A 25841-nucleotide genomic window follows, 5' to 3' on the forward strand; every position below is an offset into this window, starting at 1 on the left:
AAGGAAGATCAAATATGCACTGTATACAATAAAATCTGAGAAGATGTTGGCATAATGTTGGCAAAATATAGTTATGACAGTGACAGGGTAAAGCAACTATTTAAAAGAATAGGTTCTCTGAATGCTATTGGGTCTTATGCAGCTTGTCATCTGTAGAGTATTAGTAAATGGTAAGAAAATGATATCTTGCCATGTAATAAGGTGTCATTTTAAATTCTACTCATTGCTAGATGGAGTTCTTTAGCAATAGAAGACATTTAAGAGCATCTCTTTGATCTGTACGTAAGAAAACAAAACCTTGAGTGGGCTCATCCAAGAAAACATTGATGACAAAGGTCTGAGCCAGACCTAAACGAGGACTTCTGATTCTAAATCCAGTGTGCTTTCCCACTGCAGCAGGCTCATGTAAAACTCCAAGACACACATTTCAAACAGTATATGCAATTTGGGAAATTTACTAATTATAAACTTGTGCTCTGATTATTTTCCATCAGTGTCTTATCTTTGTATATTTCTCTGTCCCACATGTTGTCTCTTTTGGATCATTGTTTTCTGATTTTTCTAAGCATTCCTCTGTGTCTTTCACTCTATCTCCATAACTGCTTTCCACTTTTAGACCTATTTCTACTTCTGTTTTATTCTAAGTTTTTTTTTCTCTTTTAATTTTCTGAAAATATAAAGTAACATGACTTCATTATCAAGAACTTGGATGCTTCTTATATATTCCAGATAGTTATCTTTGAATTTGATTTCCTCTTTATAATTTTTATCAAGTTACCTAAGCCCTTTCATCCTTTTGAATATCTATATTGAAATTTGCTTTGTAGACTATGAGAAGCCTGTAGATTAAAAAAATGGGTTTCCCTGGTGGCGCAGTGGTTGGGAATCTGCCTGCCAATGTAGGGTACGCGGGTTCGTGCCCCAGTCTGGGAAGATCCCACATGCCTCGGAGGGGCTAGGCCCGTGAGCCATGGCCGCTGGGCCTGCACGTCCGGAGCCTGTGCTCCGCAACGGGAGAGGCCACAACAGTGAGAGGTCCGCGTACCGCAAAAAAAAAAAAAAAAAAAAAAATGAAATGAGTGTGGTTAGGATAAAAACAATACTGCAGTGTGTAATCAATAGGATTCAGTGGATAAGTAGAATTTCTAATTGTTATATCAGTTTTAAGCCCAACTATGTGTTTCCTAATTCTGGAAGCTTGATTCTTCCAACATGTTTGAACTATTCTCTGGCAGAAAATTAAGTGCTTTGAGAACAGAACAAAAACCAACAATGTTTCTGGTGTGGTGGTGTCTCAGATCCTCAGAGATTCTGACACAAACACAGGGCACTTAAAAGGCAAAGGATTTGCTCCACTGGATATATTATGCTTATAAATGTACTATTACCATGCAAAGTTAGCCAGTGGTTTAGATTTTGATAATTTTACCTATTTTAGAATTAGGGACAGTGAAGAATTTTGAAAACGATGAAGCTGAGTTCAAATTCTACTAGAGTCATCACTTACTAGCCTTGTGTCCTTCAAGCTTCATTTAACTTTCTGAGCCTCATCTGTTATCACTGCAGGGTTGTTTTGACAAAATAATATACACAAAGTGCCTGGCCCATAATGGGTTCCCAGTAAGTCATACGATGATTGATGATGACAATGACAATGACGATGATGACGTTACTGAGATCTCTCATTGATTAAAGGAGAAGGAGGAGAAAACCAAACTTTGGGGTAAATCTTAATAGCAGATATAATAATACAAAATAACGTTTGTGAAAATTGTAAAGGGTAACAGCAATTTAGAACTGAGATTGGTGTTTCATTAAATAAGTTTTCTAAGGGAAAAAAAAAACTTTACTCTTAAAACAAGCTCCAGGTTTCCCTGGTGGCGCAGTGGTTGAGAGTCCGCCTGCCGATGCGGGGGACACGGGTTCATGCCCCGGTCCGGGAAGATACCACATGCCGCGGAGCGGCTGGGCCCGTGAGCTATGGCCGCTGAGCCTGTGCGTCCGGAGCCTGTGCTCCGCAACGGGAGAGGCCACAACAGTGAGAGGCCCGTGTACTGCAAAAAAAAAAAAAAAAAAAAAAAAAAAAAAAACAAGACCCACAGACACTAATCTGATAAATCTATAAATATGTATATTCAGCCTTGATGTAATAAATAATTTTAAAAAGCAATTTATGGAATTTTACAGAGATTTATTCGTTTGTTAAAAGGTTTTTCCCAAAGTCTTTCATTTTGTACTACATGATTAAAAAAACATAAAATCTCTTTTTTAATAGTTCACCATTTGAAGTAAATGGGAATAAAGCAGAGAGTTTGAAGCATTTGAAATTTACTGCACAATGTAGTTTCCAGAAATGTCAAGTTTCATTCTACCATGTTGTATTTGTTTCATGATTTTAAACAGCAGATACTCCAGGGAGAATCTGAGCACTGGTAAGAAAAGACACGCACATATTCTATGTGTTATGGTCCATACATAGAAATGCTTATCCTTAGAGACAATTTTAGAATAAGCAAAAAATCAGACCAAGGCAAGCAGGATAGCAAGCTCTTGTGGGAGAGCAAACTGGTGAAACTATCCGGAAAAACTTTTTTAGATTTTTGGTTATCAAGCAAAGTTCTCCATTGTTGCAATGGGTGCCTTGTTTTGTTTATTTCGTTTAGCTCTAAGCCAAAGGTAACCTTGCCAGCAGCCAGTCGTCTCTCTATGTGTTCAACGCTTTACTCGCTTTCCATGGGAGAAGTGCCCTGGGACCAGGGAGTCACACCTGGGAAATAGGAACCCTTTAGTGTCCCTCATTGATTCAACTCAGAATGGCTCTCCCCGAGGTTGACACTAAAAAGGACAATAGATGACCCCTTCTGTTTGCTAAACCTAATGCTGTTATTCCTATTATCTTATGTTTTTAATTTTAAAATTTTAAAATAATTATTTGAATCAAACAACATATCCCTAAAACCGGAAGTAGGGGACATTTTAATACAAACTGCAGTAGAGACATTGTATTCTAGCTCCTTCACATGGGTCTTAAGTGTTGAATAACAGCCTCCAAATAATTATTTCCTCTACCCCACGCACTTCTCTCTCTTGGTGTACTGCCCAGGTAGGCAGCCAGTACTAAGTATCTGATAACATGCCTTGTCGGGCCATGTAGAATAATATTTTGTTCCAAACCCTGTAATCTTTCTCCTTCACATCTAAGGCTCCACGCCCAGCACATCTCGTCTCTTGGGAAAGCCACAGAGCCTCTGTGGCCAAGGGTTATGCTATTTCTACCTCTTCCAAACCAAGATGAAGATGATGTGAAATTTCTATTTGCTTATTGCCCACTGAACATATTCACACATTCCAGAAATTCTGAAGAAAATGCAAAGATGAAGTCTTCTCTTAATTAAAAGCCAAATGTTTCCTCAAAGCTAATTTTTGTTTAACATCTTTATTGGAGTATAATTGCTTTTACAATGTTGTGTTAGTTTCTGCTGTATAACAAAGTGAATCAGCTATACATATACATATATCCCCATATCCACTCCCTCTTGCGTCTCCCTCCCACCCTCCCTATCCCACCCCTCTAGGTGGTCACAAAGCACCCAGCTGATCTCCCTGTGCTATGCGGCTGCTTCCCACTAGCTATCTACTTTACATTTGGTAGTGTTTATATGTCCATGCCACTCTCTCACTTCGTCCCAGCTTACCCTTCCCCCTCCCCGTGTTCTCAAGTCCACTCTCTATGTCTGCATCTTTATTCCTGTCCTGCCCCTAGTTTCTTCAGAACCATTTTTTTAGATTCTATATATATGTCTTAGCATACGGTATTTGTTTTTCTCTTCCTGACTTACTTCAGTCTGTGTGACAGATTCTAGGTCTAGCCACCTCACTACAAATAACTCAATTTCATTTCTTTTTATGGCTGAGTAATATTCCATTGTATATATGTGCCACATCTTCTTTATCCATTCATCTGTCTATGGACACTTAGGTTGCTTCCATGTCCTGGCTATTGTAAATAGTGCTGCCATGAACATTGTAGTACATGTCTCTTTTTGAATTATGGTTTTCTCAGGGTATATGCCCAGTAGTGGAATTGCTGGGTCATATGGTACTTCTATTTTTAGTTTTTTAAGGAACCTCCATACTGTTCTCCATAGTGACTATATCAATTTACATTCCCACCAAGAGTGCAAGAGGGTTCCCTTTTCTCCACACCCTTTCCAGCGTTTATTGTTTGTAGATTTTTTGATGATGGCCATTCTGACAGATGTGAGGTGATACCTCATTGTGGTTTTGATTTGCATTTCTTTAATGATTAGTGATGTTGAGCATTCTTTCATGTGTTTGTTGGCAATCTGTATATCTTCTTTGGAGAAATGTCTATTTAGGTCTTCTGCCCATTTTTGGATTGGGTTGTTTGTTTTTTTGATATTGAGCTGCATGAGCTGCTTGTATATTTTGGAGATTAATCCTTTGTCAGTTGCTTTGTTTGCAAATATTTTCTCCCATTCTGAGGGTTGTCTTTTCATCTTGCTATGGTTTCCTTTGCTGTGCAAAAGCTTTTAAGTTTCATTAGGTCCCATTTGTTTATTTTTGTTTTTATTTCCATTTCTCTAGGAGGTGGGGCAAAAAGGATCTTGTTGTGATTTATGTCATAGAGTCTCAAAGCTAATTTTATTGGGTTGTTATGTTACATGTGTTTGTGAAGACTGTATTATGGGAATTAATTTTACTCACCTCTGCTATCAAATTCAGTAGGTGTTATATTTCTTAAATGGACAGATGCAGAACCTTAAATTTATTTGCATATTCTCTGCTAGGTATCTTGGTTTTACACATATATTGAATTATCTTCTTTACATTTAGCCAGACACTCTTAGTCTTATTTTAGAGGTGCAAATGGAAGTCCAGAAAAATATTGTTCATGTTAAAAATACAATTTTGCTTGGATGCTAAGAATGATGCTTTAAATGTGATCTTTGATGATGTCTCACCCTAAAACTGCTTTTTTTGTTCTTTTTCTTCAATTGCCAGTGACTTCTCATAAGTGATACACAGGTAAAGGTCATGCTATTTGGATAACTGAGTTCTTGAGGGAAAGGTGGGGAATGGAAAACTACTGTGTTGCTTTCTTCTTCATAGGCTAGCTGCAGAGTGAAAAAGGAGAAGTGAAAATTACCATTATCTTGGTATGCAGATCAATATTTGATAGTTTCATGGTTCCACTGTACAGAATTCAGGGGAAACTGAGCATCTCAAGTACTGTTCCAACCAACTCAATATCTTCCCCACCTTTGTTCAACTCCTCTCTTTATGTCATTTACAAATTTATTTATAAAATTATTACTATATAAATATATTTCCATATTCTCTTCTAGGTATCTTTATGCAAGGTATACCTCACTCTGTGACTTAGAGCAGCGGTCCCCAATATTTTTGGCACGAGGGACTGGTTTCATGGAAGACAATTTTTCCACACACGGGGAGGATTGTTCAAGCGGCGATGCAAGCGATGGGGAGCAATGCAGGGCATCAGATGAAGCTTCGCTTGCTAGCCCACTGTTCACCTCCTGCTGTGCAGCCAGGTTCCTAACAGGCTGTGGACCTCATTGGTCCACGGCCCAGGAGCTGGGGACCCCTGACTTAGAGTAGTCTGAGACAGACCTCCCTGCAGATTACATTTGTATGAACCAAATCACATTTATTATCCTGCAGCAAATACAACTTAAAAGGACAGATTCCTCAGCACTCTGATTAAGCATTCTCTAATTTACAAACCTAATAAATCAAGATGTTGGTACAATTGATTGTCTTCTGGTTCAGAGCACATGTGTTTGCTTCCACTGTGCTCCAGTGCTTGAGAGATTAAGAAAAGACCAGGAGCCACTGAGAAGGCTCCTTGAGGAGCTTCCCAAGTGAAGAGAAGACAGGCAGAGAGAGAGGATGGAGTGTTTGAGCAGATGAAGACCTGGGGGTCAGGAGGAGAAGGGGAAGGAGTCAGGGTTAGGACTTGGATAGAGTCCTGCTGCTATTCAGAAACAGTCTCCAACACATCCATTTTATCTCAGTCGAAATTTCTGAATCTCTGAGTTTCCTAAGTCATCGGTGGATGAAATGAAGATAGACAGTAGACAAACTAGGGTGAGAAGTAACCTTTAAAGTTTCTTTCAACCTAGGGGCAGGACAGGAGTAAAGATGCAGACATAGAGAATGGACTTGAGGACACAGGGAGGGGGAAGGCTAAGATGGGACGAAGTGAGAGAGTGGCATGGACATATATACACTACCAAATGTAAAATAGATAGCTAGTGGGAAGCAGCCGCATAGCACAGGGAGATCAGCTGGGTGCTTTGTGACCACCTAGAGGGGTGGGATAGGGAGGGTGGGAGGGAGTCGCAAGAGGGAGTGGATATGGGGATATATGTATATGTATACCTGATTCACTTTGTTATAAAGCAGAAACTAACACACCATTGTAAAGCAATTATACTCCAATAAAGATGTTAAACTAAATAAATAAATAATAAAGTTTCTTTCAATTTTTGCAAATTTTAGATATCCATAATTTTTTTCTGTCCCTATTCAACTCAATAAACACCATGTCTCCCATATGATGTATGTAAATCACATTCATGATGCCCCCAAATATTTATATATAACAGGTCTCCAGTTTGACAGCCAGTAGTGAAGTTGACAATAGAAAGTTGGTTTTATTTCTCTGCTCCTGATGCAAGCCTGTGTGAGGTGATAAGACTCCTTATCCCATCCTCCTCAGCTTCCAGGAATGCAAGGATAGCAGAGCTGACTTCAGCACACTGACCACTGGAAGTTAGCTGTGGGGAAGTAGAGGGCTGGGAGAGGAGACAGGAAAGGTAGTGAATGGCTCGCCTGTCCCACAGTCTACACTTTAATTTTTAGGGAAAGGCCTTTGCAGTTGGTCTCGTAGGGTATTGCTTAATTCCTCTTCCCAGTTTCAATTGTTCATGGGTCAGCAACTGACCTTCTCTACACAAAACAGGATTGAGAAATCACCTTCTGAGACACAGACTGGGCAAGGCTTCATATCCATGGTCCTGTCCTGGAGCAGTGGGACACAGGGAGAGGGACAGAAAACTCAAGTCACTGGTTCCAGGTCATTAAGACCATCGTGACTTCCGCATATCTTGAGAATCAGAAAGTCTGCATTGTTTTTTATTGATGGGAGAAACTCTCAAGTTTACCAGTAAAATAAATACAATTTTTCTACTTTCCAGTTGTCTACAGCAAAGTAAGAATTTTCCATTTCTAGAACCAAAGTATGGAAATGGCATCTGATGTAGGACTTTATTTTTCTGCAAATTTTAATTCAGAAGCTCAACTCATTTCAAACGATTTTAAGGCTAAAACAATACAGCAGTTATAGCTCTCTGACATATTGTTTGTAACCAGAAAAATCAGCAAAGCCAGAAGCTTTCTGCTGTGAGCACTTTTGTTTCTCCTCTTTTGTTTTACTAACCTCTCCACAGCTGGTGCAGTTGAAAACACTCTTTCATCACATACTTAGCAGAAGTTCAAGTGTAGCTGAGAATGCAGCCAAGAATCTGTCTGCTGGATTCACTGTCAGAATGTCATGTTTCACTTCTAACCTAACTCCTATCTGATACAGCTGACGGAAACAGACAAAGAAAATCCGCAACAGGAAAAGCTCTCGGTGGACCCTCTCAAACTGATTATTCCCGAGAAATTGAGGACAAGTTAAGTCTAGCAAAGTAGTAATATTTCACATTCATATATGAATTCAGGATTCACAGGGTTTTTTGCTTGTCCAGTCTTTTATTGACATAGTAAATAAATAGTCTACAAATCACAGAGCTGCTGGATTATGAAGCAATAATGCACTCTTGTCTGATACTACTTAGAATTTACAAAACAAAATAAAAATTAAAATAGAATAAAAAGTTTACCATATTTCTTCTTTCTGCTTTATTTTAGTAAAGTACTTTATATTCCTAATCTTTGTCCCTAAATATCTTTTTGTAATCTAGGGAGTATTCATGATGATTGAATAATTTAGGTAAATACATTTGTTATTGCTGCAAGGTGATTATATTGGCTGCTAGAATGTTTTCTATAAAATGAGATAAGTACTCAAGTTCCTTTTCTTGGAGAAAGGATACATTTTCAGCAGCATTTCCCAAACTGCATAATTCAGGTAAAAAATTGCTTCTGTTATGAGAAGTATTTTACATTCTTCTCTAATATCTTTATAGTTTTGTAAATACTTCAATTTTAGTGAATTATTGAAGAGATCATCTCCCAAATCTAGGTACATATACTACTTCTGTTGTGATATTCATAAGTACAATGATAGAAATTAAATACCTCCTAGACTTCCCTGGTGGTCCAGTTGTTAAGACTCTGTGCTTCCAATGCAAGAGGTGTGGGTTCAATCCCTGGTCAGGGAACAAAGATCCCACATGCTATGTGGCGTGCCTCCCCCCCAAAAAAATAGTGAGAGAAATTAAATATCTCCTAACACTTGAGAAATGGTGATACCAAAGTGAAGAATCATAACACTCTGACTTATGATGCTTATCTGGTTTATTCATTCAATCAAAAGATAAATATTTGTTAAAAGACTACTATGTGCTGGACAGTGTTCTAGGGGGTCCTGGGGATACTGTCATGAATAAGGGAGATAAATCTCCAGTGTTCTGCTTAATTTAAGTGGGAAGAGTGAGACAGAAGCTAAAAATACAAACACAATTTGTAGCAAGGAGTTCCAGGCAGAGAATTAAAACAAGGAGGTGAGAGAGAATGGCTGGCAAAGTTCCTTAATGTTGAGCGGTCAAAAGAGTTGCCCTCTACAAAGGAGTGCGATTACAGCTCAGTTCTTCCCCAAGATTAGAAAAAAGCAGCCACATGAGGATTCGAGAAGAAATATCTAGTTCAAAGACTTTGAGTCGAGGAATCTAAAAAGATCTGGAAGGTTAAAAAGCTTTGGGTTTTATTATAAGGGTAATGGGGAGTCCTTTGGGGCATTCCAAATAAGGGAATAACATGATCTGATTATTGTATTTAAATCATCACTCTAGAAATTAGGCAGATAGTGGAAACTAAGGGGCCCTGGGAGCAATGATGGTAGCTTAGACTAAGTGGCAACTGATATTTGGCTGTCACACACAGAAAAAGTCATGATACAATGTGCGGTTGTTAAGATATGGAATATTTCCCTACGGGTTGATAAGTAGCCTTTGTCCTGTGTCCCCTGAATGCTGCCACCTTCCTGTCACAAATTCTCTATCCTCTCTCTCAGGACCTCCAAATTGCCTCATGATGGAGTAATGGAAGAATGAAGGTCTGGCATAGCAGAGAACTTAACAGACTTCAGTATTCCTGCTAACGGTCCAAACTCCTGCCATATATGTTGTTAAATATTTTGAATATAACTGCTTGTGTAGGAATGGAAACACTCATTTTACAAGTATTTGTTGAGCACCTATGAAATAATAGATAATCTCCTAGGCCCTAGGAATGCTAGCCCTAAATGAAATAACCAAAACGTTTATATTGTAAAGAAGTTGACAGATTCTGGTTGTTTTAGAAATAAAGTCATCAGGACTTGCCAATGAATTTGATGTGGGGAAAAGAAAAGGAGAGAAATCCTTCCAGGTTTGTTCCTCAAGCAACTGGTAGATGATGGTGCTGTTTATTTAGATGGGGAAATTGAGAAGGAGGAGGTTTACGAAGAAAAACCTTTTCTCATGCTTCAGAGCAGACCTAAATTCACAGAACATATACGGAAAGGCCAATGGGAAATCTTTGAAAAGAACATTGAATCACTTATCCAGCTATGTTCCAATTCTTCATCTGTAAACCTGGAACACTAACATCTACCACACATACATACTTCAGAGGGTTGTGATAATGATCCAATGTTTTAAAAGATATGAAGGTTTTAATTTTCTCCAGAAAACTGTGGATCACTATCACTAAAACATCATTAAGACCTTCACACAGATTTCTGAGAATCACCATTCTTGGTTTTTCCATTCTCTCCCCAGATAGGAATGTAGGAGACAGGAGACTCCAAGGATGGGCATAGAAGAGCTGGAACGCTGGTAGGTAAGACCAGCAATTAAAAGCTCCTAAAAGTTAAGAGATAGTCTGTATATTAATTTTTACAACTTCAGGGGTGGTTTCTCAATGAATCATTTTCTTATCATGATGAAAAACTCTACCAATTTTGATCTCATTTTATATTGTATAAATAGCATTCATTGCAGTTAAACACTCTTATCTGATGTATTTATAAAAATCAAGATGAGGAAAAAAAGAAGTAATGTAATTCACATGCTTCATTCATGCTTTGTACATTTTCAATCTGCATCTGTAAGACATGGATCATCTATGCGCTACTTACCTTCCAGAGTTGTGGAAGGAATCAAATGAAATAGTGCATGTGAGTGTGCTCTTCAAATGTTTGTTGTTACTAGACCAACAGGACATATAGTATATAGTGGAAAAACTATTTGCAGGCTACAAAGATTTGGTTATTTGTTTTATATCTTCTTACCTCACCCCATGGAAACCACAGCATCTTGTATTTATTCCAAAGCATTTACTATCCTTCACTGGATTAAATGAATTATTATTGAAGACAGCAGATGACAGGAATATCACGTGTCTAATTTACTGTACCTAGAGGTTTAAGTTCAAAGCTTTGGCACAATTCCTAAGGTACTCTGCACCCTCCACACCAAACCAAACAACCCTTAAAAATTTCAGTAGTTCAAATTCTCTGCCAGTATTTCCCAGCTGCTTCATTTTCCCTCTCTTAGGAAATGAATAACATAACTTTCTGAAGCTTAATAAAAATTAGATAATATGGTATCATAGTGCTTAAAAACACAAAAATTGGAGTCAGGCTACTGGGGGGTGGAAACCTAGTTATGTGACTGACCTTGGACAAATTATTTAAACATTTTTGTGCCCATGCAAGATTGGAAAATTGATAATACCCATCTCTAGGGTTGTCACGAGGAATAAATAAGTTGTTAGATGTAAACTTCTTAGAACAGTGTTTGGCCATAGTATGAATTCAATGAATGTTAGATATTATTATGTCCTCAGAATATGACATGGCATCTACAATAGCAAAAGAGGGGAAAAAAAGAAACTGGGGTAGAAATATCCATGTAACCATATCTTAATACTAGTGTGTAGAAAAATACTATAAAGGATCTTTGTCACTAAATCAATCAAGATCTAGAGCTTGGTTAGAAAGCTGATGTATAAAGCTCATTGATGGAACAAACATTGTGAGATGTATACCGTGTACCAGGGACTGTGATCACACAGGGAGTATAAATGCAAACATATGCACACCCTTCCTCAAGTAATTCACACTGTGGTGAGAAGATCTGATTAAAAGTGAGTGAGGACATCATTTGTTGATGCCCACCTAGTTCCCTAGTTCCAAACTTCTGTATATAACAACACAATGTGAAAGGTGCTAGAACAGAGAGAAGCACAGAGTATACTGTTGTGGAATTGTGATCAGGTTGTATAGCTGGGGGGAGCCTTTGTACAGGGCTCTGATAAAAGGAGGGTCTTGAAACTGACTTGTGATAGCAGACAAAATAGATCAGAAAGCACTTCTAAGAAGATATGATGCTAGATCTGAGTCAAAGGATAAGAAGGAGCTAACTAGGGAGACAGAATTGGGGAGGAAGGGATAGGTATTTTTGGGCGCATAAAGGAGATACATGGAAGCATGAGATAGCACGACCTAATCTGGGAATTTGTGTAATTAAATATGGCCAAAATGAAGAGTGTTTCTGGTGGCACTGAAGGAGTTGAGAATGGAGAGTTTGTCAAGGGTCAAACCTTACAGGGTGTGGTGTATGAGGCTTGGAAGTGCGATCTTGGTGCTGAAGGTAATGGCGTGGCTTTGAAGGGTTTGAACAAAGGAACATCAAAATCAGATGTGTTGGGGCTTCCCTGGTGGCACAGTGGTTAAGAATCCACCTGCCAATGCAGGGGACATGGGTTCGAGCCCTGGTCCAGGAAGATCCCACATGCCGCGAAGCAACTAGCCCATGTGCCACAACTACTGAGCCTGTGCTCTAGAGCCCGCGAGCCACAACTACTGAGCCTGTGAGCCACAACTACTGAAGCCCGTGCACCTACAGCCCGTGTTCCGCAACAAGAGAAGCCACTGCAGTGAGAAGCCTGCACACCGCAATGAGGAGTAGCCCCCGCTCGCCGCAACTACAGAAAGCCCGCGTGCAGCAACCAAGACCCAATGCAGCCAAAAATAAATTAAAAAAAAAATCAGATGTGTTTTCAAAATATCTGACTGACAACATCCCCATCTCACCCCCAGCATTCCTATTCCTTTGTCCGCCATGGCGCTTATCACAACCTGACATGTTATTTGATTTGTGGGTTGTCAGTCTCCCCCTGCCATAATGTAAGTTCCATAAGGACAGATAGATAAGTTCCTGTCTTGCCTTAAACATTCATTAAATAAATAGCAGATGGAGCTAACTTCATAGAACTTCTCACTTTCAGACTCATGCATTTATTTGGTTGCCTTTTCTTCAAGAACCTCTTTTGGTGGAGTAGCCAACATCCTATAAAAATGAGTATTAAAAAATTTAATAAAGATTCTCCTTGTTCTTCCTTTCATTTGGCATGAAGGAAAGCCACTTAAACACTAGTGATCCATTCTGACTTCTTTTTCAATTAAAGAGGCTTAGCATCTAGAATTATGCAAAATAGATGTCCAAGTCCAAGTGTTTTTATAAACAGGTAGAAATAGCACAATAAAATAGCTTTATTTGACAACATTTTACTCACCGCCCAAAAATAATACTTATGAAAGCTTATCTTTTCTATGAATATTTTTTACTTTAATGAGTTCAGGGAGAAATGTAACACAATGAATACTAAGTTAGTACATCTTACAATAAGAGTGTTTTAATGGTCTATAACTTTAATTCCTTAAATTTATATTAAACTCTTTTAAACAGATGAATATTTGCCTATTCAAATAATCAGTTAATTCTACTTAGTAAAATGTTAACCTGGGCAATTCAGGGGACCCAACCAAGACCCATCAAGTTTTCCAGAATTAGGCATGCTCTCACTTGTTTCATCAACGTTTCCTTACCAGTTGGGAAACAATTAGTTGGGTTTCACTGTGCATCATGGGCCCAAGCTGCATTGGGACCTTTATTTACTTCCTGCCTTTGATCACCACTCTTATCTCCTGACTCATTTTGAGTTGGAAAGTTCCATGCTTGACTCTGTCAACCCACAGCCTGCTGTCTAAAAACACAGGATGTAGTTTTCTCTTGCCATCTCAGAGCATTTTATTCTGCTCATGTCTCTCACTCTTTGATGGCTTCCAAGACCCTCTCTTTGGTTGTATCCTTTGAAAGAATACATCTGGGCCCTCCCTGACCAGCCACGTTGACTGATCCTGGTGTCCATTGTACCTGTACCTACTAGGTTTCATTTTCCCAAGTCAAAATTTGGTAAACCACAGTGAGCTGCTCTCCATCATCAGTTCAAAGCAATCCCCTATTTGTTATTGTTGTCATTGGCTTAATAGTTAGGGAGGTACATGGGCTTCTATTCCTTGGGAAATATCTTGGCTGGAATGTGATCTTCAGAGTTTAAAATTCAATCCATTGTTTACTGTGACTCAGAAGCAATTACTATTCCCACCCAAAAGAAAACTCTTCTGAAATAACTATCCTTAAAAAAAAAAAAAAAATTTAAGAAAAGTTGTTATTTTTAAAAGCCAAACATTTAAACATTATTACTGAAGGACTTTAAAACATATTATATGTCTTAAATGTTGAATGAGATAATTAAGTGCTTAAATTCCATCCTGCAAACTAAAAATGATGAAAGAAAGAAAAAGAAAAAGAGAAAAAGGAAAAAATTAGGGTTAAAAGTAGAATTCCAAAAAATAAATGAAGAGTGCTTTGTATCTTAAACGATATTAAATGGCTGTGCTGATGTCACCTTTTGAAGTGTCAGGAATTGTGAAAAGTCTGAGACGTTTACTTGTAAGTTAACGGGTTAGCGGGTCACAGTTTCATATATGCTGTCAGAAGACATGAGACTCCTGGGTCAAAGACAAAAGACTTCATTACTCAGAGCACAGCAGGTAGCATGAATCTTATGTTCATGTTAGTTCACCTTTTGCCCTAAGTCCCATGGGAGTGATGTAGTTGGGTCTAGGTGGGTGCTGCATGCATAGTGAGCATGTATCACAACTGGGGAATTCTAAGCTTAGGAAAACCCCAGTCTTATAAGGAGTTGCCAACAAATCTACCCAACCTTTTCTAGAGGGAGCTTTTATCGTAATTATCCTAGTTAGAAAACAAATCTGCCCTCTATTCCAAAAGGATCTCTCTTTGTCCATGGCAAATTGCCTTGAAAAGATAGTATGGAAGAAAAGCTTTCACAAGACTTGTAGAAATGCCATGGAGAGTTAACCTGAACAATATCCATCCCTTGATGTAGTCTTTAAAAATATAAACATATTTAAGGACTATCACTCAACTCTATAAAATATATTGCAGGGTTCAGCAACAAACACAACCACTATTAATTCAACAAATATTTTGACCTCAAAACCAGCAAATAGTCATTATCAGCAATAAAAAGTTTGACATGTTAAGCACTGTTTTGCATGTGCTGCAATGTAAATTTGTTCCATAAGACAAGATGTTCAAGTAGTTTATATGATCTTACATCAAGGTAAAGCATTCCTATGGATGGATATAAAGTAAATAAATAATAATGACAATAGTGAAGATTTTACAATTATATAAATTTCTAGGAGTCAGTGTTTTTTTTATCTTTATACAGGAAATTGAAGGGGAAAACTATTACATTAAAAATGTAAAACAGAATATATAATGACTGTCTTATACCTTTCCTTTTTCCTTATAATTCAAATACCATTTGCTTGCTCCTCACTCTTAGCTAACTATTCTCTTATTTCACAGAGAAAATAGAACCAATGACAAGAAAATTATCTCATTTACAGCCACCAAATTTACCAATCTACTTACCCATGCCCGTCCTCTTTGTCTTCCCTCCTGTTAAACTGAATTAACTCCTCCTTTTTTTCTTGTAAGACTATTTTTCACCCTGGATTTTTCCTCTTCCAGCTTCTTCAGAGATTTTTTTTCTTGCAATTTTCCCCTTTCTCTATCCTGTACCATGAATACACTTCTTGTTATTGGCTTATTCTTATCAGCATGTGAAACATGCTTCAAAAACCCTTAAGAAAAACCTCCCTGGACCTCATGTCGTCCTTCAGTTGTCTCCCTATTCCCCCACTTCCTCAAAAGAGGTCTCTAAGTAGTTTTTGTCTCCACTTCCTCACTTTCCTGTCTCCTCAGCCAATCATCCTTTCCTCCCCACCACTCCACTGAGACAGCTATTGTCTAAGTCAACATTTGTAGGTACCATATAGATACAATTTCAATTCATGATGCTAGATTAATATTAAGTAGACAAAATTCTACTTAAAAACACAACAATCAGCTACCTAATTTGTGAAATGCAAACAATATCTGTCTTCCCTACCTCACAGGGTTGTTGTGAATCAAATGACATAACTCAAGTGAATATTTCTGTAAGCTACAATGCATCACACATGTAAGTATGATTTTCTAGGCTATGAATCAAAGGCATGGTTTTTGGTAGTTTTTATTTAGCCTTAGTGAAACTCAAAGAACTAGAAAATAGTAGATTGCCCACAGTCATTTGTTGAACAAATAAATGCATGAACAAATGAATAAATGAAAATGCTTGGTTTGGTGGAGACTCTGGCTGGAAATGAGTGGAAGCACCCCGCTAGAGTGGTACTAAAGGACAGAACAGGGTCTAGAAAATATAAGCAGTAAAGTCATTCTTGGAAAAAAAAATATATATATATGTTCATATATATATATATATATATATATATATATGGATCACTTTACTGTACACCAGAAATGAACACAACATTGTAAATCAAGTATACTTCAATAAAAAGAAAATCATTCCTTCCATAATGACAGGCAGAATCCCATCTTTCACCAAAATTATCTAAGAGCTTGAAAAACTATTAAGGCTTCATTTTGTTCAAGAAGTTATCTGACCTTTCAAAGGATCCTTCTTGTCTAAGTTTGTGCTTAACTGAGGAGCTATCTCACACAGCCACACACAAATAAAGCCACACACAAATAAAGAAAACAAATATATACATATAAAACATGCCTTTTCTGCTTAGCCAAGACTCAAACATCAAGACTAATCAACACCATCAATTAAAATGTAAAATGTGACAAATGATAAAAATATGTATTTTTTATTATCTGGAGAACAATTGCTTTAGGATACAGTTAAAATAAGCTAATGAAGACATTGAGATCCTGAGCTAGATAAACAAGAGCCAACTTTGCAAAATAACACTTAAATTATGATGGTCTCCCCTCTAGAAAATGTTTAAATTTTGGCGATCCAGGTTACGATGTTCTCCCAGATTTTGAAAGCTTTTCCACACAGTCTAATGAGGAACTTTGAGGCATGACTTATCAGTATTAAATCAAAAATAAATATGCTGTTTTCAGATATTTCCTTCGGGGTTGGCCGAAATCATTCTACCATGTAACAGTTTATGGGGGAAAGCAAGAAAGCTTGACTTATGTACAACGCTGCCACCAGAGTAAACAGTGCCTCAAACCAAGGAAATTTAAAGCACATGCCTTACTGTCAGGTTTAACTTGCTTTACAAACCTGAACAGCCATCCCTGTTATAAAAACCCATTTCTGCTTTGGTAACTAACATTTAATCCTAAAGACGAAATAAATATATTTGTGCATGTAAACATATGGTAATTATAATTTTTGTCAAAGAACTCAACTTTCCAATGTCCCGTATGGGAAATCATTGAGGAAGTGATGATCATGACAGAAAACCATCATAGATAAATGTTAACAAAGCATTATCAGTAAAGAACTAAGACACATGTTACTTTTTAGACTAGAGATACACATATATGGACCTGAAATATAAGGTGATATTGTTTTGTCAACTTATTTGCTCTTTCTACATATTTTATATACTGCCCTCCTAACTTATACTGTACAAATCTTTGGCTGAATACGGACTTGGAGCATCAGGGTGACTTGGATTCAAATCTTAAATCTGCCACTTGCTAAAAGGCATGTTCTCTTGCAGGAACGTTTTGAAGATGGCGTCTGGCATTCTTGGAACTCCTGCCACCCAATCTCTTAGTTCTGACTTTATCCTATCAGGGTGCTATCAAGTTGAATGGCTGTTGGTGGTATAATTGTTTGTCTTTGGCCATTAGACCGCAAGCTGTGTAAGGGCAGGAAGCCTGTCTATCTTGCGCAACACCATGTCCTCAACATCTGTATAATCCCTGTCTCTTTCTAGCCACTTACTTGTTGAATGAATTAATGGATGAATGAGTGACATATAGCATTGCTTCTCAGCCTTTTCATTCCTTTCAAGCTCACTTAAAATCATCTTTACATGAATTTTTTTCTATACTGATATTTCCACTGTATTTTATTGTTCCAAATTACTTGGAGCTAGTTATTGGATTATTGATTTGGACCCTTGGTCTTATCCGTGTTAGTCATCCTACTTGAGTAGGAAAATCAGGTTTTATAAACTTATTTCTTATTGACCTGGAAAATAAAGGGCAGAGCATTTTAAATGACATGCAAAAAAAAAAATCATTTCACTAGCAAGTCAGGAAAAGAAACTGAAAAAAAGATAGTATTTTACTCCCGGACATTTTCAAATTTCTTCTTCTTGAATTTTATGTCCATCTTCAGTGTTGCTGAGGATGTGAAGAAATAACACCTTGATCCACCCTGAACAGAGTCCATGAGTGTGATAATTATGGTAAGCAACCCTAATCTCTACTAAAAGCTTTCCCAATGTTCACCCTCTTTACCCAGCAATGTCACTTCCTTGACTTATCCTAAGATAATAATCAGAGATGCACCAAAGACTTCTGTGTGGGGATGTTATATATAAGAGTGTTAACTGAAAATAAAGTAAAAGTATAATAACACAGGGGGGGTTGACTTAGTACAATGGAATGCCAGGCATTCATCAAAATTCATGTTACAGGGCTTCCCTGGTGGCACAGTGGTTGGGAATCTGCCTGCCAATGCAGGGGACACGGGTTCGAGCCCTGGTCTGGGAAGATCCCACATGCTGCGGAGCAGCTGGGCCTGTGCGTCACAACTGCTGAGCCTGCGCATCTGGAGCTTGTGCTCCGCAACAGGAGAGGCCGCGACAGTGAGTGGCCTGCGCACCGCGATGAGGAGTGGCCCCCGCTCGCCGCAACTAGAGAAAGCCCACACACAGAAATGAAGACCCAACACAGCCCAAAATATAAATAAATAAATAAATAAAATTTAAAAAAGAAAGCAAGGATGTTTTTAAAAAAAAAAAAAAAAAAAAAAATTCATGTTACAGAGGGATAATTATACCTGAAAATTATCAAAGAGAAGAAAAATCACAAAGAAACATGTTAAGTGAAAATTACTCCAATTATAAATATATATTTGTATAGAAATGTAAATATTTTAAATAATATATTATATTTTATTCATTATTCATACATATGTATATAAAAAACTAGAATAAAATATACTATAAGTTAGATTTTATGAGGTTATGCTGCAGTAACAAATAATCCTAAAATTTAGTGGCATAACAATAAAGGTGGGACTTCCCTGGTGGTCCAGTGGTTAAGATTTAGCCTTCCAATGCAGGGGGTGTAGGTTCGATGACTGGTCAGGGAGCTAATATCCCACATACCTCGCAGCCAAAAAGCCAAAACATAAAACAGAAGCAATATTGTAACAAATTCAATAAAGACTAAAAGAAAAGTCCACATTTAAAAAAAATTTTTTTAAACAATAAAGGTTAAATTTCATGCCAGCAGAGAGTCAGTATAGCTCTCCTTCATGTGTCCTCTTTGTCCTACTATTTATTCTTAAAGAACATCCCTTCTTTAGTACTTTGTTTTTCTCGTGGCAGAGAGAAAAGGGTCAAGGAGAAACCATGTGATGATTTTAAAGATTGTACCTGGAAGTAGCTCATATTTCATTGGCCAAAGCAAGCCCTAGGGACAAGACTGGCTTCACTGAGGCCAGAGGAATAATCTCTCTCAGAGAAGACCCTGCACATCACATTGGAAAGCATTGAACGTTAGAAAAAATATATAATTTACCACAATAACCATTGTCTCCTGGTGGTGATAATAGGGCTAATTTTTGTTTTCTTCTTCATACTCCTATATATGTTTTTTTTTTCAAAAACAGACTCATGTGTTACTTTTAAAAGCAGAAAATAAGTCACACACAGAAAGAAATCTGTTGTATCATACCACATGGTTCACCTCCCACTTCACTGCCTCCTGATTGAGTTATATACCGTCATCTGTGGTCAAGTGAGTTCTGATGTATTATTGGCTATGAGTGTTGATCTGGTTGGTCTGCCATTCTTTCTCAATGAGTCATATGTAGACTTCCTTTCAACGCATTATGGCCCTATAAAATATATCTATAGACAATATCAATTACATTACTGAAGAGTGACTATTGGTATGGGATGTAACCCAGTGGTTTTCAGCCAGAAACAATTCTGCCCCCCAGAGGGTATTTGGCAATGCCAGAAGACATTTTTGGTTGCCACAACTTGGTGGGGTCAGGGGGAGGGTGGTCTTCTGGACTCTAGTGTGTAGTGGTGAGGAATGTTGCTAATGGAAGTCCCCTTCATCACCCCCAAAAAAGTATCAGCCTCAAAATTTTAATAAGTACCAAGATTGAGAAACCTTGTGATCCCTTGATTCATACTTAAAGGGAGGATTGGGAACCTTGCAAGTGCTTTGATATGTAAGTCTTACAGCTCAGCCTTCAGACATGGATGGTGGTTTCTTATGGGTTGACAATCACATAAATGTAATCTATGATTGATGATAGTGCTGTGAATCAGGTTTATTGACCAATCAACATACACATTCATGTATCTTACCATCAGAACTTATGGTCTAAATTAATGTTTACAATAATTTAGAAATAATGTCTGGGTGATGACTGTGAGCCTGAGTCTTGGGAGAAATTGTTCTGGTATTTTGCACAGGAAATTGTTGCTGACTTGAGGAGGAGTATTTGGAAAAAAAGCAAGGAATGTTGTGATGGTTTGTCAGTCATGAGTAACTTCAACTCCTACAGTTACTACCATCATTTGTGTACATGTCTGTCACTTTACCTTCATCTGTTATGTATTTGGGAGATGAAGGAGAACAAGAGTGACATCAACACAATATTCAGACATATCTTGTAATATTTGTCTTACACATTCTGTTGCAAGGGTTATTAATTGACTACAATCTTTTTTTGGGGGGGTGGGATTTAAAAAACTGTTTATTGCTCTGTGACTTCGTCTGGAAGCTGTTAACAAGACCCATGACAGCCAAGGGCCAGGTGTGCATTTAGATCAGCTAGATTCACATGTCCACCTCCTGATCCATATAAACTTGGCACTCAGGGGCCCTGTGCAGTCAAAGGCAGACTTCCTGGCAAACTGGTTAAATCCCAACAAGGAGAAATGATGCTGCAGATAATTTCCACCTCCCCAAATCCCATGTCCTAGATAATAAGGGAAAACACCACAAGTACTGCTCCAAAATAAAACCAGCCCCGGTCCCTTATGTCTGACAGAGGAGCCAGGAGCACCGAGGCTCTGCAGAAGCCAGGAACCCAGCACCAGAAGGCACCTGTCCCTCCCCCACTGTTCAGTGACCTCCCCAAAGGAGTCCCCAGCCCCAAGGGTGCACTCCGGCCACACCGCAGGAAGACCAAGGCAGGGAGCCAAGGCTAAAGGAGCCCAGGGTTTCCAATCCGAGCTGTAGTTGCTTCTGCTGGGTATGGCAGAGCCCCAGCAACTGTGGCCCTCACAGACTCTTCTGGAAGACCCGGTGCAGGCTCTGGGCCAGGACGTCATCTCCTCATAGCCCTCACAGCTTTGCTGCCAGCTCTCTGGCACCTGTTCCATGCCATAGTAGGCGCCAGCAATGGCCCCAGCCATGGTGGCAATGGTGTCTGGGTCCCCACCAAGTGAGATGGAATAGATGAGAGTCCTTTGGAGGCAGAGGGGATCTCGGGGTCAGGCTCCATGCAGCGCAGGAAGCAATAGATGGCGGTGCAAAGGCAGCGATGCCATTCCCTAGCTTAGACACCACCTCCTCTCTGGTCACTGCGTTCTGCTCTAGAAGCTCCCCAATCTTCTTCAGTCGGCTGGAGTACGACGCTCCTCCATGCCCAACTCCCGGGCACCTGACACGGACTGGGTGTCACTCTCCAGCTCCTCCATACAGGCCAAGAGTTGTCCAAGGAAGCGCTCACAGGACAACTCACCCTGCAAAGGCAGGTGCGCAGCCAGGGCCTGCAGGATGGCACACTTGTAACCCAGGGAGGAGGCGTGTGTCAGCTGGGCCAAGAGCCGGGCAAACTTCTGCACATCCTGGACGCTGTTATAGGCCGGGGAGATGCCAGCCCCCGCATGGCGCCCACATTGCCGTTGGAGCCTTTGCCATTAAACTGGACTGGGACGGCTCAAAGCCATCGTGGCAGTTGGGGCACAGGAGCTTCCTGAAAACGGTGATCACTCCAGCACCATAACCCCCGTCAGGGTCTTTCTTGTACTTCTGAGCAAACCTGTGAGCCGTGTCCACCTCGTCGAAGGCCCCCTTGGCCAGCAGGGACTGCACCAGCGCCCCGGCCACGGCCGGCCGTGTCGTTGGTGTAGCAGAGTGCTTCTGGCCGCGCGCTCCCCGGCGAGCCGGGGTCCAGCTCCAGGTCCTAGACCTGATGCAGGACTGAAGTCAGGTCGGCGGTGTCGTGCGCCTCGTCGACGGCGCCCACGCCGTAGTCCCCGAGCAGCGCGCCCGCCAGGCACCCCCGGAAGCGGTAGACAGAGCGGGCCGCCACCATCATCACCGCCGCCGCCGCCGCCATCCGCGCGGACCGGCCGCCGTTTGACTACAATCTTGATTCTAAATTTAAAACAAATGTTACACGAAGCTCTCAATTTAAGAGATGCCTTAATAAAAGGTTTCACGTATAAAATTATTTTTAAATAATTAAGATACGACCTGGGCTATCTTTACTTCATCTTGCCACATCTGTCCCTATTCCTTATCCTAGAAATTTCATCCCACCAAAACTCAGAGCCTTCTTTTTGCCATCTGCCTTATGCTAGACTTCCAAATCCTCACAAAACAGTCACTGCTTCCTCCCTAGTATGTGTATCAGCGCTGCCGTCCCTGCAACACCTCCCATCCCATCACAGGGTTTAAGCTTGCCTTTCAACTAAATGATGGGCTTCTAAAAAAATAAAAGCAAAGAGAGACTGCTTACATCTATCTTTGTAACCAAGAGATTTACATAATGTCCAGTTCATGGCAGGTGTCAATCAACAGTAATGTGTTAATGAATTCCCCCAGTGACCAGGTTTAATTATAGAGGGAAGAATATATTAGGGCTCTTTTTATATTAAGGGATGAATGACTAGCTTTTCAAAAGAGCACATAGGCTGACTCAAAGGAATGACTATCTGGTGGTGACATTGTGCTGGGGAGACAGTAGAATAGAAGAGATATTTTGAGGCAAGAGAGGCTTCCTAGGTTCCTCAATTCATTACTCAACGGCAATGACCTACTCCAACATGACCAGGTCCTGCTGTGCTCTAAAGAAATAATGTACATCTAGGACATTGTCCTTGACGATGTGAGTTCTTCAAACTGAAAAATATTTTTCTTAAAATTATTGCTGATGAAATTCTAACACATGTTGCAATCACATGGCTGAAAAAATATTTGACCACATGTTAACAATACCAGTTTGATTTAAGAAATTATTATTGATACTTTTAGCATACACCTGTAGCTATAGAACCTAATTACCAAACATAGGGTGAGAATTCTTCTAAATTTCAGTTTATTAAGTTATAGTTTTAAAAATACTGTAAAATATTGATTGTCCCTTTTATTTTTTTTTCAGGTCCAACATTCCTTTAACTTCCAAAAAATACATATTCTGGCAATAATTTCTATCTTTGTCCCTTGTTGCTCTTAGATCTTAATGGCCACACTGTATACTTGGAGTTCTTGGTAGTATTCGATTTAGTGTTTTATTATACTCTTCCTTCTATTGATCACTAATACTTTCTTATATATGCCATTATCTCCCAATGAAAGTTCCTTGAAAGAGGGGTTGAGTTGCAGACAGCCATTCTTTTTTTTTTTTTTTTTTTTTTTTGCGGTACGCGGGCCTCTCACTGTTGTGGCCTCTCCCGTTGCGGAGCACAGGCTCCGGACACGCAGGCTCAGTGGCCATGGCTCACAGGCCTAGCCGCTCCGCGGCATGTGGGATCCTCTCAGACCGGGGCACGAACCCGTGTCCCCTGCATCGGCAGGCAGACTCTCAACCACTGCGCCACCAGGGAAGCCCCAGACAGCCATTCTTAATTTACAAAGTCATACATATTTCCAAAGTCACACATGTTTTCAACATATATTTATTGATCACCTATTCCCATGCCAGACTCTGTGTTAAATATAGGGAATAAACACAGCCTACTCAATTGGAAGTTGAGGTTTTTTTTAATTTAGAATGCATTATTCCACAGAAGCGGTACTTTTAAAGGAGGTTAGCTTCCCAGATGAACCCCACAAATCAACTTATATATCATATAGTTCTATTACTTTTATTCTTTGTCCCCAGTTCCCAGTCCTATACTGCAAAAGTACTAACTTCCCAGTACTAACTCCATTCTCTCAAATAAGAATAAAATTTAAGTTGTGGCACACAAAAATATTTTCCACAAATGGCAGCAAACAAATAGTATTTCAATACTACAATGAACAAAACAGGAGCTGAGACTCGGCCCAGCTCCTAGGGTAGATCTCAACTACTCTGAGTCCCTGAGCACGTGACTTTCTCCTGACTGTTCCTGTGGAGTCAAAAGTGTAGCCAGACTGAAGGGAAAGATCCTTACCCTGCTTGAAAGAGAGGATTCTTTTTGTCTCTCTGCCACTGGAAGTGACCCAGGAAGGGACAGTCCTGACTACCCCTGGATGTTCTCTCACACCCAGGAGAGGAAACAGCCTGGATGGTCCCAGGCAGAGTGTGACAGTGCAAAGAACTCTGGTCCCAATGCCATCTACAAGTTACTAAACTAGCCAGACCTGAAGTCTCACTTACTTCTGGGATTTCTAGGATGTAATATTATAATTTTCTTTTATCTGAAACCAGTTTATGTCAGGTTTGTATTACTTGCAGCCAAAACAATTCTAAACAACCCAGTATCAAACATTTTGGATTACAGAACACTGTAATCTTCTATTCCTCTTATTCTAATCCTAGCTATGAGTCCATCTATAATTTCCTATATCTGATTTTTCTGAGGTGTACTGGACAAATATCCCCTGCTTATAGAGGAACCATTTTTTGTTATGATTAGAGTCCTCAGTGCCTCACTTTTTTCCCAAACCAGAAAAAACAAACAAAACAAACAAACAAACAAACAAAAAAACCTTTCAGTTACCAAAGGAAGAAAATGGCAGGAAGCCCCCAAACAAGCTATTTTTCTTTTTCCACTTCAAATGATGCTCAAATCTTAGCCAGTTTCTTTTCAACAGTTCACCACCCCCTCTAAAAACCTATGTGTGTGCTGCATTGGTAGCTGCCCTGAATGAATTCCAAATTACCCTGCACACGCGTTCCTAATCATGGAGATCTTGATTGGAACTAAATTTGTTCTCTGTGCAGAAATCACTCATGTTCCAAGAGCAGTTTCTCCTCTGGTCAAATTAGCTGTGTAAATATTACGAATAAAAATATATGTAGGGGCAAGTGGATTACAAAAAGGCATTTCCTTATAAATGATCCATGTGACTCCAAATTAGAATGTGTCTTAAAAATAGGGAGAGCCTGGGAAAGATTAGTAGACCAAAACAAATGGTGCCCATAAACTGCCCCAGACTTGTAGACCAAATTCTCAACAGTGTAAATCTTGGGGAAAAAAGGGGAAGAAACATGGGAAAGAGGGAGAGAGGAAAGTTTTAGGTATAATACTTTTAAATCCTAAAATACAAGCTGGATTTTGAAAAACAAGGCTGAGTTAGATTGGGCAGTATGTGTAGATAGAGGTCTTCTTTGGCTTTTTCAAAATTTCTGCCTTTAAGATGTTTCCATCCTATTGAAAATGATTTAATTCATCCTTTCAGAATTTTTTTAAACAAATCACGTATTTAAATTTGTATAGTACTTAGAAAGGGAATAAAGAAAACACACCCAACATCTTTTGTTATTATATAAAGCCTGGAGAGGTTCTGTCTTCTCCTATGAAGAGTGTGGTGCTGTCTTCTCTTATGAAGATAATCAACCACATTATACAAGGCTTAAGGGCATAAAAATACACATTTGTAACACCATAACATTCTGCTGCTTTCCTTGGGAAAATCATATTTATCCTTGAACATCACATCTTAATACAGGGGGAAAGGTCAGCAGCAGGATATTGTTACTCATTTTCTCTTGTCTCCTTCTATTATACCATTCGCTTGGAATTTGTTCATTTGATCTTCATCTGAGAAGCAGAAGTAAACAAATCTCGCTAACTGTTCAGTCAGTTTCAAAACCAGCTAACACTGCTTATCCAGTGCTGGAATCTTAGACAACGATGATTGTACTTTGATGCCATAATGTTCAGGAATCCTGTGGGCCAAAGGAAAAATATATAT

General features: G+C 39.2%; 1 pseudogene; it reads right to left on the bottom strand.

The window, feature by feature from the left end:
• Window positions 1–20990: 20990 nt before the first annotated feature.
• LOC132499821 (ADP-ribosylhydrolase ARH3-like) lies at window positions 20991–22053 on the bottom strand (annotated as a pseudogene).
• Between the last annotated feature and the right edge of the window lie 3788 nt (window positions 22054–25841).

This window comes from Mesoplodon densirostris, chromosome 12 (assembly GCF_025265405.1).
Source record: "Mesoplodon densirostris isolate mMesDen1 chromosome 12, mMesDen1 primary haplotype, whole genome shotgun sequence".
In the NCBI taxonomy this organism is placed as follows: Eukaryota; Metazoa; Chordata; class Mammalia; order Artiodactyla; family Ziphiidae; genus Mesoplodon; species Mesoplodon densirostris.